The following is a 12,890-nucleotide window of genomic DNA, read 5'->3' as shown; positions in this document are numbered from 1 at the left end:
AAGCACACTTTTCCTCCTTCTTTCTGTTCTTTTATTGTGTTTAACTTGTTTAATTGAGTCTGCCCCTCCGCCCCCAGTTTTTGCAGGAATTGAGAAAGAATTTGAAAGATTGTGGATTGCACAGGAGGAGAGAAGGATAGAATTCCATTTATTTGGGACCTGAGAGTAGTCATAGTGATATCAGAGGAATTAGGTGGTAAGGAACCAGCCTCGGAATGGGAGATGCCCGCTCCAAAAGCCATCTTTCTGAGATCCTGTAACTGGTGAAAACAGGAATTTGTGGATTGGACCAAGCTGGTATCCCAGGGCTGTGGAATTTCCAACTTTGAGAAGGATAAAATGAGTAACAACTGGCTGGAATTTTATAGAGGCATTCCCCACAGACAGCTTTTACGGCATTACAGCTGAGAGCTAATGAGAATTCCCCACAAGAGAATTTTTTGCAAGGGGCAGATGAGAAACTCAAATTAAATCGTGCTGACGTCAGGCAGAGGATGAGACCTGTTCACATATTACTGGATGCTGCCCAGGGGTTCTTTCTTGGTTTTTTAAGCTTGAAGTTTGGGTCTGATTGAAGTTGAGGGGCCAGGAGGGCTCCACTGAGAGTTCTCACATGTTCCTGGCATGTCTCACTCCCACGCTCAGGCTTTATTTCAGACTCAGAGCTATGAAATAATTTAAGCCAGACCAGCGAAAGGTGCTTAATTTTTCCTGTCTCCCAGGATCATCTTTTGAGACCATCGAGACATATGTCTTCAAATAACATCCCTGTGGCTCAGCATGGGTGTCCCCTTTCAGCCCTACGAAAGTGGGATGGTTGGAGGGTGCAGATTGATCAGTTTTGTGTAGTTACGTCTTTTGGCCTTGTTACAAGCAAATTTGTAAGATGCTTTACATCCCGCTGAACAGGAAGTTGTTCTTGATAATATTTCTTGTCTCAGCTGCTATTTGTAACCCATGAGATCCCTTGTGAATTACTGAGGAATGCTGCAAGCGAGGGAACCGGAGCGGATGAAGCGAATTCCCCGAGGTTGCGCAGAAGGTCTGAGACACAGCTGGGAATAACACCCCAGTCACCCAACACCCTGTCCCTTGCTTTAACTACTGTACAAGAATTTCCTCCTACTGTGTCTTTAATAGAAACTGCAGGGCCAAATTAAAGTGGGCAGATTGTAATCACTGCTGGTGAGCTATCCCAGCTGCAGAATTACTGCAGCCCTCTGCTCTTTGCTGCTAATTTGGAAAGCTTGCTGCCTCTCCCCCTCCAGTGTTCCACCTTGCCACATTCCAGGCTCCGCATTGTGGGAAAAAGAGCTCGAATGACCATAAAAAGCCCAGATGTTGTGTCTCAGGGCAGGAAGCGCAAGTGGGCTACCCCTGATTTGTGAAGCTAAAAATAGTGAGGGCATTAATACGGATCTCTCCCTGCAGCTTGCTGGGCAGACTGGCCTCTCCAGATGCATCTTCGTTGTAGGAGGCACACAGCGTAGGGTGCAGGCAGGCAGCTTGTTAGATTCATTTCTCCGCGGTTGGAGTTATTCTTTTATTTGTATTACAGGAGTGCCTGCAGGCCTGAGTGGAGCTCAGACCCCCCAGTTAGGACATCATGGCATGACATGGGTGCATTGCAAGAGGCTGTCCAAGCCTAAAGATGTTCTAGGTGAATTTAAGAGTAAGCAAGTGTAGCAAAGGAAACAGAAGGCAGCAGCCATGTGATGTAGACCAGCAATAAACTCACAGTGAGTTGTTTATTATCTGTTACCAGCATTATTAGTGTCCTCAGCTCATCCTCGGCCGAATCATCACTGTCACATGCTCGCCTTACTGGGAGCAACGTGGAACGGCTGGTGCTTAGTGGGCAATCGGGAGACCCAGGCATCGCCCCCTTCCTAAACCAGTGCAGGAGCATGTCTGTTACGAGTTGCTTCTTGGGGAGAGTCTGTCCGGTTGGCGGATGCACTGAAGAATCTTTCAAAGTCCCTTTCAGTCCCCTTGTCAGCGATTTCATGTCAGGGATAGCGAGTGGGAGAGCACACATGGGCATCTGGGGGACTGGAGAGTGTCTGGACCTTGTCTAGCATTACGGCTGGGGTGGAGAAGGTAAGGAACAAGATGATTAAAGTACCTTTTGTTCCCTCCAGCATAGATTATAGTAATGTTGCTATGGCCACAAATCTCCCTCAGATTGCCGCAGCCAATTCATGAACTTTCTTTTTTTTTTTATTACATCCTAACACTGAAAATCAGCTAGGCTGCCAGAAACCTCTCCCAAGGAAGCCTCTACTGCTGCAGACGTCCAGAGCTGCAGCAGAGGCTGGAGTACAGGTAGTGAGTATTGCTGTACTAGAGGGATGCGGTAAAGAGAATCTCTTGTTGCTGTAATTTTGGGATGTTTTTGAGGCTGAAGTAATTAAATTAATCCTAAGTATCTATCTGCTCACTTATATCCCATGACTCCGTATTAATTAGTTATTCCTATCTCCGGGGTAATTGGAGTATCAGGATACCTGAGTCATAGGCAGTCTAGTCCTGTAAGCTTTATCCCACTCTGTTCTGCTCCCTGTGATGCTTTCTCAAGGCAGCCATGGAGCCGGCCGAGCTTCATCGTCCCCTGCACAGGAGCGGGGTTTCTGAAGCCGGGCTGTGAGATCCCTGGCAATGCCTCCTGCTGCTGCGGCGCTGGAGAGGCTTTTATTTTTTCCTTCTGTTTGTAGCTTTGCTCGCTCACAAAAGAGCATGTACCATATGCCGTGTCTTGGGCAGCCCGGCCAAGCAAGTGTCCCGTCAGCAGCCGTTGGCTCTTTGAGGCCTAAGCACCAGGGGGGGTGAAGGACTTTTGTTTGTTTTTCTTTCTGTTTTCAGTCGAGTTCTACATCTTGCCTGAAATCACTCAGCCAGAAAACTCTTGTCTCTGTGGGCGGAGAGGAAGAGAGCAGGGAGAAAGTTGGTTTTGGCTGCAGCGTGGCTTTCTCACCCCATGGCAGGTTTTGAGATGCCATCGCTTTGTTCCGACGGCTCCCATGTGGCTTGGTCTTGTGGGGGTTCTGTCAGGGCTTCAGGAACAGGGCTGTAAACAAAACTCCTAAACACCACTCATTTCTCCATCACTGAGTGCCTTCTGTGGCCCTGGGCAAATCATTTAGCTCTTTCTTGCCTTCGTTTGCCTAATTATTGCCTTCTGACATCTCAAAGTTATGGTAACTGGTGCTGCTGGTTGTGCATCGAGGCAATGGCGAGGAAGCTTGGAGAGAGAACAGTTTCAGCGTGGTTCCCTGTTAGCCTGTAGCCAGATAAACAGCAAACCTCCTGTTTGCTATGTTTAATACAACAACTTAAAGGTGACGACCAAATTTATAACACAAGGCTTAGCTGTGGGTGCAGGGTTGCTTGCCCATTCCAGCCTGGATGCTGACAGGTGGTACTGGTGTGACCTTGTTGTCCGGAAATTAACCTATATGTTATTTTGATTAATTTTTTAATTCGGTGCTTGTTAAAACATATCCTTGGTACTTTTCACATCCTGAGTCGTGGGGTGGATTTTGCCATGGTTTGAAGTGACAGAACGAAAGCTTTAGTGCATAAAACCCCCCTTGTTTGTTTCATGAGCTCAGACTAGAAATCTTTTGTGTGTCTAGAGTCTGAGGAACTGAGATTTATGGTTATTAAATGTGATCAAGCCTTCCTGCCTTGGAGAAGAAATGGTTGTGCCCTCCGAGTGTCTGGGTTAAGCACAGCTAGTGTTTTGCATCGCTTATGCCCGTTGGCTTGCTCTTCTTGGGCTTCCTTGGTTTTGTGGGTATTGTGGGTCTCTTTTGTGTAGCGCCTGGAGTTTGCACGCACACATCAAAGGCTCGGTGTTGGTGCCAGTGTCAGGAACAACAAGCTTTCAGCACAGCGGTTGGGTTCAGCTGCTGGCTTGTATACGGAGCACCTGGGGTGAGAGGGGCCTCCAAGGCATCCCATTTGCGTCTGGGGGTGCAAGGGACGTGGGCGGAGAGTTGGGCCAGCAAGGATGAGCATTTTGGGGTGACCATGTGAAGAAATCCTAGTGTATCTACTGGAGCCTCCTGGAGCACTTCTCTGATGAGAGGAAGAGGGCCAAATCTGGAGGAACTGTCGGAGAAACAGAATAAGGGTTGTGGAGGAGCTGGAAGCAAAGGTGGGAAGTGTCCCAGGTGAGGAACAGTGGACAAGGAGACAGGCCCATATTGTAGGCAGAGACTGTGCACCCTGATTTAATTCCTTTTTGTTTTTTTCTATTTGACTTCCTTCTCATGCCATTTGCACTAACCGTACTGATACTTTTAGTTAATTTCTAAGAAAAGAAAAAAAATTAAACCGTTTCTGCAGCTTCAAAAGCAGGAAATCCTCATTAATTGTGGTGTGGCTTTATCAGCCTGTTCTCACGCTGGCAGTCTGAGCTTCACCACTCTGAATTCCCCCTCCCGTGGCATAACAGGCTTGGACCAGGCTGTTGTGGCTTTTGTGAACTGCATGTCTGGCTAGAAAAATCAAGGCTATGCTGAACGGACAGACTTGGACCGCTCTGGCACCCGCTGGCCTGATCTGTGCGATGCTCTTTTGTCCCACATCCGTGGTGAGTTCTCATGGTCACCCCACAAAGTGTTAACGTTCTTGTAACTAATTGGGCATTGAAATTAATGTCTGGGGGAAGCCATCAATAACCTCAATTTAGTGTCCTAAATGTTAGCGTAACTTCTTTTTTTTGCCCCAGAACATTGATTTGAAGTGTCACAAATGCATGTTTAAGTGTGACTCCTTCGTAACCTCTTTGACTACCTCTCGCAGAGGGCACAGCGTGGAGCAAGCAGCACATGTGCCTTCGGGTGTTTCCCACGAGAGAGACGGATCTGTTCCTCTAGTACAGATGGTTCTCTGCCATACAACTGAATACAGAAGGAATGTTCTGCTTCTCCTGCAGAACTGCTTATTCCTTTCCTCATTTGCTGCAGGACCACCTTACTACCCTTCTGCCTCCAAATCATCTGCTGCAGGGCTTGGTTTGGCTCAGTAGCTTTTAAAAAAAGCTTCCAGTGCTGTTCCCTCCATGTGCTATTGAAATATAGATAATAAATACCATGGATCCTCCTCTTGTGTGTGTGTGGAGGGAGGTTGGGGGATGGTGTTTTTTTTTTTTGAGAAAGGACTCTGTAGAAATCTTTCCCAGTTCCATTCATGTAATCAGTGTTTAGTATTCTTACGATGTGCTTCAGCCCGATCACCTTTTAACTCAATTGTTCTGAGGTTACTTATCTGAAAGAGACTGAGGTTCATTATGTTAACTGGCTCTGAAAATTACTGCATTAAGTATCTGTAATTGGTATTATTATTCTGGTCTTGCTGTGTCCTAGGGTTTTCAGTGAGCAGAAATGAATATGGAAACCTGTGCTTACAGTTGTGGTTGCTGGTGGAGCCTCACGTGAGGTTGGTGTTGAGAGGCTGCTCGGTGCTTCTTTTAAGCCAAGAGTGGGTTTGGTGACATGGAGAGGGGTAAGATCCCTGCTTTGAAGATGTCTGTGTTTAATCCCAGCTCCAGGGAGAGATCCCCGCTCTGACTGAGGTGGGGCTTCTCCAGCTGGACTGCTCTGGCTTAGATCCCAGAGTGTTTTCTGGAGATGGGACAGCGCTGCTTACCCCCCGTTGTCCTGAATCAAGGCAAGAGCTGCCCAAATGCAGTGTAGGGAGGGAAGCACCTGCAGGGGTCTGCTGCAAAGCTTGCCACCGCGGAGGGGTTTCTGATTGCCTGCTCGGGGATTACGCCCTGGGATTAATATCACTCTTTTTCTCTGCTGGAAAGAAGCATTTTTAATCATTTTAGAATGAAAACTGTGAGTACAGGGAAGAGGTGGCCACTAGGAAGATGGAACTATGGATGAGCAGTTGGAAAATTAATTTTAGGAGGGAACAGGTGTAGAATAAGCTGGCGTTTCCACTCCTGACTGCACTGCCTAGAATTGTCTGGAGAAGGGATAACTTCTGCCAGCATGGCATGTCTTGCTCCTGTTGACAGCGCAGTTTCTACCTAGTTATGAGATCCTCTTACAACTAAAGCTATTCTCTCCCCTCCCACTTCTCCAGTATAGCCAAAATGGGTTTTGCCTTCATCAGGCAGAGTGAAAGCTTTCTTAACAGTTCCTGACAGTGCTGTGAGCTTGGATGAGCTGTGGCATAACTCAATCCTCTCTGAACTGCAAAGCACAGGCAGCGTTTCAGTAATCTGCTGTAACGGGATCTCTGCGCCCAGCAGAAATTGTAATGTAGGTTGGAACTTAGTGCCGGCGAGAGGACACTGGAAAGGAAGAAGGGGTGCTGGGTGATGGATGACGGAAGCTAGAGGGGTGGGGTAGGAGCCAGGAATTGGTGTGAGGACAACATTAGCAGGTAGGAGGTGCATGGGAAGGGGATAGAGGGGTGTGCAGGGGTGCCTGAGTAAAGGGGAGGAAGTGAGGATCTGCTTTCAGTTCTTCCCAGGCATTTCTTTTGAAGCACATATATTGATTTCTGCTCCATTCCCTGGTAATCCCTACGGAACTCGCTCTGGCAGGGGCCTAAAGAGCAACATGCCGAGGAGTGCAGGACTGCTCTTGGGATCGATGGATGGGCACGGCTTCTTGTCCAGGAGTCGGTCAGGACACCCAGGAGGTTTCAGGAGAGGTGTGGCGTAGCCTTTCCTGGGCCAGAGTAAGACCAAACCTTGGGCTGCATGTAGGGCACAATAGTTGTTCCCTCTGGGCATTGTAGCTACCATGGTAATGATTTTGCTCCTTGAAGCCTGATTTATTTGAAGACTTAAGTATGCAGCAGGCTGTTCAGAGCTTCATTTGAATGAAAAGATCTGTACTACTTGGTTGGGCCAAATGCCCATTTAGAGCAGCATCCTGCATGGACACAGTAGTGAATGCTTACTGAGGAGTGGAGGAGCCAGCATTTATCTACCTAAACATGAGAAAAACCTTCCCTGTGCGGGTGCCAGAGCAGGGGCACAGGCTGCCCAGAGAGGCTGTGGGGTCCCTTCCCTGGGGACATTCACCCCCCGCCTGGACGCGGCCCTGTGCCCCTGCTCTGGGGGTGCCTGCTCAAGCAGGGGGTGGGACGGGATGATCTCCAGAGGTCCCTTCCAACCCCCACCAGTCTGGGATTCTGGGACTATCATTTCCCTACTATCCTGTGGCAATCAGGGACCTCCAGCGCTGGAAATTGCCAAGTGACCTTCTCTTTCCATCCCTGTGGTCCTGTAGATGAAGCCATTTCCACGTCTTTCCTTACCAAATTATGAATATGTGATATCTCTGCAATACCTGGAAGGTGCAAATAAAGCCAGGTGCTGGCTGCATTTCTACCTTCTATGAATTCAAGGATCCTCCTTTCATCTCCTGTGTCTTCTCCTGTTCTGCATTTGCAGGTATTAGTTTGCTTGGCAAAAATGCACAGCTCTTCGTTGCCTCTCCAGCTTCAGAATAAGGGATGAGCCGGGCTATTGTCTGTGTTAGACGTTGATGATGCAAATTAAAAGCTAAATTCAAGCTTTAGAGGTTGCTTCTTGTTAAGGGGCTGAGAGTTGGAAAGAGCGCTACTGCTGTGGTATAGCTATATGAGACACTTTAAAAAAAGAAAAAATATTGATTTGCAGAAGGAAAGCTACTTACAGGCAGTGGATAAGCACACCATGGGCAAGGGAATCCTTTTCCCACTCCAGCTGCCTGTGTGGATGCCTGGAGCTTTGTAAAGAAATTTTCCACAGTCTGATGCACACATTGTAGAATTAAGGACAAACTTTGCTGCCACTGATTTGAAACTATTTCCTTGTTATTTGAATCTTTGATAAAAAAAAAATTCTCCAGGCTGTTTTCACCGTGCCTCTGAGTCCTCTCTGAGCAACACAAGGCGCTGTCAGCCTTTCCATGGAGTCAAATTTTCTGAATTTTTGCCTGTTTTTTATTTTTTTTATTAAAAAAAAGTATTCTTTAGGTTGAAGCTGGAATGATACAGCTTCCATCTGGGAACTGTTTTAGTTTTAATTTGAAAAAACAGACTATAAAACACACAGTCATAAAAACTGTTTGTCCTTTCCAATGTACTAGAAAATTATTCTCATCAGCCTCTTAAGGCACTCTGCTTTCATGTATTTAAGCTCCATGACATGTTCAGAGAGATAGTTACTGGGGGTGTTAATACAGGGTCATACATAAATTTCCAGTATGGATCATTTGGGGAAGATTAATACGGAGAATGTGTTAACAGTAAAGAATTTGCAGCACTGCAGGTTTGTGCAGCATTTGCTATGCACAAGTAGCTTAGTGACCGTAAAGTTGCTGTCCAGTTTTGCTTGAAAATGAGATGTACTTAAAATGTTGAAAATCAAGTGTGCCTGTACATGTGCGTGCATACTCCTGCCTTGCTGTGGAAGGGTAGTTGACAAGTATCGAGTGTTGGCCGTAGGCTAGCAGTGCTTCAACCCGATCATCTATCTACTCCTGCCTCTTCGTTGTCATCACATTGGGAGCTGCAAGGTGGAATAGGCTGAACCGGGAGCTCACCTACTCGGCAGCAGCGTGGCACTGTCTGAACGCAGTGATCGGTTTTCCGCGTACTTCTGGAAACCAGCTTGTGCTGCCCGATTTTGGCTTTTTAGCATTCATTGCATCTCCAGCTCTGCTCAGCGCAGTTGAGTTGGTAGTACGGGGGCAGGAGTAAGGCACCACTTAACAGCTTAAGAATTTACCAGCTGACACTGTCAATTTTCCATGGGGTGACACTGATTTCCCAGGCTATGATTTGATGCTCTTATTCATGAGCCTGACAGAGCCTGTGCATCTCCCTCACCCCCAGGGAGGTTCCTTGATTAAGTCATTTGTTCTTCATGGGACCTCATGGGGAGCCTGTGCTGCCAACAGTAATGAGCCAAAAAGACCAGCAGTGTCAGATTATATCGACATCCTGCAAAGATCTCATTCACTTCTGATTCCTCATTATTCTTGGTGGCCTCAGTTATGATGCCATCTGACTTTTGTGGTATGGAATTTTTTGCAGCTTTGGTATGGAGAAGCAGAGTTGGGTGAGGGATCATGCAAAGCAGCAAGGTGTCTGACAGTGTCTGACCTGCGAGGGTTGCAGCTGCCCACCTTCTCCTTCATCCCAAGCAGCACTTGCTTCAGGGATTGTCGGAGACTTTAAAAAAAACCCAAACAAACAAAACCACCCAAAAAACCAAACAACAAACCACCGCCAAATTGCTTTTGAGTATCGTGAAATTGTGATTATGGAAATGTTAGTTGTGCATTACAACACGCACTCATCTTCTGCTGGCGCAGAAGTCCTGCTGGTGGCCCGTGCATGAACAGAAGGACATTTAAAGAGAATTTTGCTTGAAATGCACTTTGTTAGGACACACATTTAAAACTGGTGCCTTGATGGCTAAAATCAATGGGTTTGCTTGTGAAGCAGCGTTGGTGTGTGACGAACTTTTACGGCCTTTTTCCAAAGGAGCACACAGCCTAAACTGGGTAATGCAGCAAAGCAAAACGGCACAGAGGCGGATAAAGAGCCCTCAGAGGGTAGCAATGCAGGCTTTTATCTGGGAGAGCTGAACGGCGGCATTCCTAAGCTTCTCCTTGCTAGCTGATTTCCCCGTCACCGATCTTACAAAATACTTGGAGTACATGTAACTTAAGGTGTGATTATTACATTTTGAACAGAGTTAAGTTACAGTGATAGAGGAGTTGTGCTTTTATCACGCCTGATTGTGCTTTTATCACTTCAAACAAGTGCTGTTTGAAGCTGGAGGTTGATTTTAGGCTCTGAAGGGAGGTGAGGGCTCCGGGCTTGCAGCCCCTGCACACATTGCTAATCCAGGTGAGTGGCCAAGAGAGCAGCGGGAATTTCTGAGCAAGCGCCTGCCAAAGGTGTCCTGAACTGCCCTTGGGAGGAACGTATCTGCTTCTCTCTTTCTTCTTCTCCTACTTTAGTGAGATCCTAGCGAGACCAGTTAGCTAACTCGGGCACCTGAACTTTGGTGGTATGAAAACCTGATCTGCAGTTCGACCAGATTTTCGCTTTTCAGTGCAGCTGGGGCGGATGCTAACACCCATCATTAAAAGTTTGCCAGACATTCTGTGCTTGAAAATCCTTGTTGTAGTTGCTCATATTTTTTTCACTTCATTTCAGCTAGAACTTTCCAGCTAATTGTCTGCTAGGAGATGTGCTTTTTGGGAAGAGTGAGAAAATACACACTTTGTTACAATTTAAAAAAATAATAATAAAGGCACAGCGACCGCTTAAAGTCACTGTGCCCCTACACTTAAGAGCAATGATTTGATGTTTGGCAGATGTCTCTCTTGCAGTTCCTATAAAAATCTGCCAAAGTTGGGCCAATTTGGAAATGTGTCAGGGAATAGGGGCAGGGAACTGGAGGAGGGAGGAAAGCTGTGTTACTTCAGCATTGCTGAATACCGCCCTCAGGTTGGATCCTCTCCTTGCTGTTGCCTGAGAGTGTGTGATTTTGGGGGAGCTGCTGGAAACAGTCTCTTCAGAAATATTTTCAGAGCAGTGTATGTCTTTGGAGACCCTGGATCTAGTTTTGCAGGGTCAGTGGTTTTCAGTGGGATCTGTCTTCTGTGTGTTTGCCTGTATATTCATATAACATATGTACCTCTATATATAATATATAATATATAATATATAATATATAATATATAATATATAATATATAATATATAATATATAATATATAATATATAATATATAATATATAATATATAATATATAATATATAATATATAATATATACGTACCTCTGTATAGCTGTATGTTGGTGGAGATGGTAAAATATATCTACATATAGATATACTGAGGTGTGAGGCATCCTCATGTTAGCAGAAGCTGCTGGTCCTAGTTCCTCCCTGCCTTTGAGGCTCATGTCCTTATGGAAGGGCAACCTATGGAAGGACAGTCTTAATGTCTGAAGAGCTTCATCCTGGGCCAGATTTAGAATCATAGAATCACAGAATTATTAAGGTTGGAAAAGACCTCCAGGATCACCAAGCCCAACCACCAACTCAACACCCCCAGGCCTCCTAAACCATGGCCCCAAGTGCCACGGCTGCACGGTGTTTGAACCCCCCCAGGGACGGTGACTCCCCCACCTCTCTGGGCAGCCTGTGCCAGGGCCTGACCCCTCTGGCAGGGAAGGCATTTTCCCTCACATCCAACCCAAACCTGCCCTGACGCAGCCTGGGGCCGGTTCCTCTCGTCCTGTCCCTGGTGACTTGGGAGCAGAGACCAGCCCCCCCCTCACTCCAGCCCCTCTCAGGCAGCTGCAGAGAGCGAGAAGGGCTCCCCTCAGCCCCCTCTTCTCCAGGCTAAACCCCCCCAGCCCCCTCAGCCGCCCCCCAGCACACTTGTGCTCCAGACCCTGCCCCAGCCCCGCTGCCCTTCTCTGGACACGCTCCAGCCCCTCAAGGCCCTTCTTGTCCCGAGGGGCCCAAACCTGAGCCCAGCATTCGAGGTGGGGCCTCCCCAGGGCCCAGCACAGGGGCCCCATCCCTGCCCGGCCCCTGCTGGCCACACCAGGGCTGACACAAGCCCGGGGGCTGGTGGCCTCCTTGGCCACCCGGGCACTGCTGGCTCATGCCCAGCCGGCTGTCAGCCAGCACCCCCAGGGCCTTCTCCGTCAGGCAATTCCCAGCCCCTCTGCCCAAGGCCTGTAGAATTCTGTTTGAAAATGCTTCAGGAGATTTTAGAAGTGGTTTAAGGAAGCACAGTTGTAGAAATCTTACTTCTGTAAGAATCTAGGCTGGAAGTGGGCTAAGGGCAGTGTTTCACACCCTGAAGTACTGGGCAGAGCATCAGTGAGATACAGAGCGTGGGTTACAGATGCTCCAGCACCCACCTCTACCCTGCTGGCAATTCGTGCCTGCAGGAAGCAGACAGGCAAATCGCTGTGACCCTGTAGAAATGGAGGCCCAATGGAGCAGAAACCCCCGCAAGGGACATCTTGGATCAGGCTCTACAAGTTACGTTGATACATCATTCTTTCTTCTTCAAAATAGCCTGGAGTTTTGCAGGAAGCCCCATGGCTGCTCTGTAGTTGCAGAATCAAGCATCATTTCTGTGGGGACAAAGCCCTGCAGAAGTACTGGCTGGGAGGAGAGGAGTGCAAGAGTCATTGAAGGACGTATTTGTCTTTACTCCTGGGCAAATACTTAAATTTACTAGTTTTTCAAGTTATTTCGCTTTGATAATCAAAATTAGAGTAGATAAGCATATTTATTTTTTTAAGGATGACTTTTCCTGCTTAATCAATTTTCTCTTGTCTGTTGTGTAAAGAAATTGAGTGTAATATCTTGTGCTTATATGTAGGAGTGGGTTCTCTGTGAGCTCGTGGTAAAACACTGCTCTGAACGAATCCAGTTTTGTGTGACTAGACAGTGTCAAAGCTGTCACGAAGTCAGTGTAAGCCCATGTCTTTGCTCTTTTTCATCAGTGTAGGAAATAAGACGTGTAAAGGCTGTGATAAAGCTGTAGTGCTGTAAATGTGATCCTGGGAGTTCTTAGGAATAGCTGCATCCTCGCTGTTCTTGTGATCGCCATCAAGTATAGTCGCTGCCGAGAAAATCTGTGTACTTCACAGAACTGACGGAGTAATAAGTTGTTATGAGAATATGATAAATGACTTGGAGTAATCCACATGACTTGTAAACTGCAGTGCCACAAATCATGTGTGAAATGACCCATGACCAAGTTGCAGGTGGAGGAGGAAGCAGCGCGGGCCATACCCGAGGCAGAGGGCTCTGCCCTGGGCAAACGGTCGCTGTGAGAAGGTGCTTGTGGTTGTACTGAGCAGCCGAGTCTACTTGAATTCCCAGAGTGAT

At 47.2% G+C, this 12,890-nt stretch overlaps 1 protein-coding gene across 5 annotated transcripts in view; it reads left to right on the top strand.

Annotated features, from left to right (window-relative positions):
* Nucleotides 1-12,890, top strand: part of EXTL3 (exostosin like glycosyltransferase 3) — a 141,097-nt gene that overhangs the window by 56,440 nt on the left and 71,767 nt on the right. The gene's annotated exons all lie outside the window — the stretch shown is intronic.

Source organism: Phalacrocorax carbo, chromosome 3 (assembly GCF_963921805.1).
Source record: "Phalacrocorax carbo chromosome 3, bPhaCar2.1, whole genome shotgun sequence".
Lineage (NCBI taxonomy): Eukaryota > Metazoa > Chordata > Aves > Suliformes > Phalacrocoracidae > Phalacrocorax > Phalacrocorax carbo.
The sequence above is the reverse complement of the archived record's forward strand: the minus strand, read 5'-3'. Positions and strand labels throughout refer to the sequence as shown.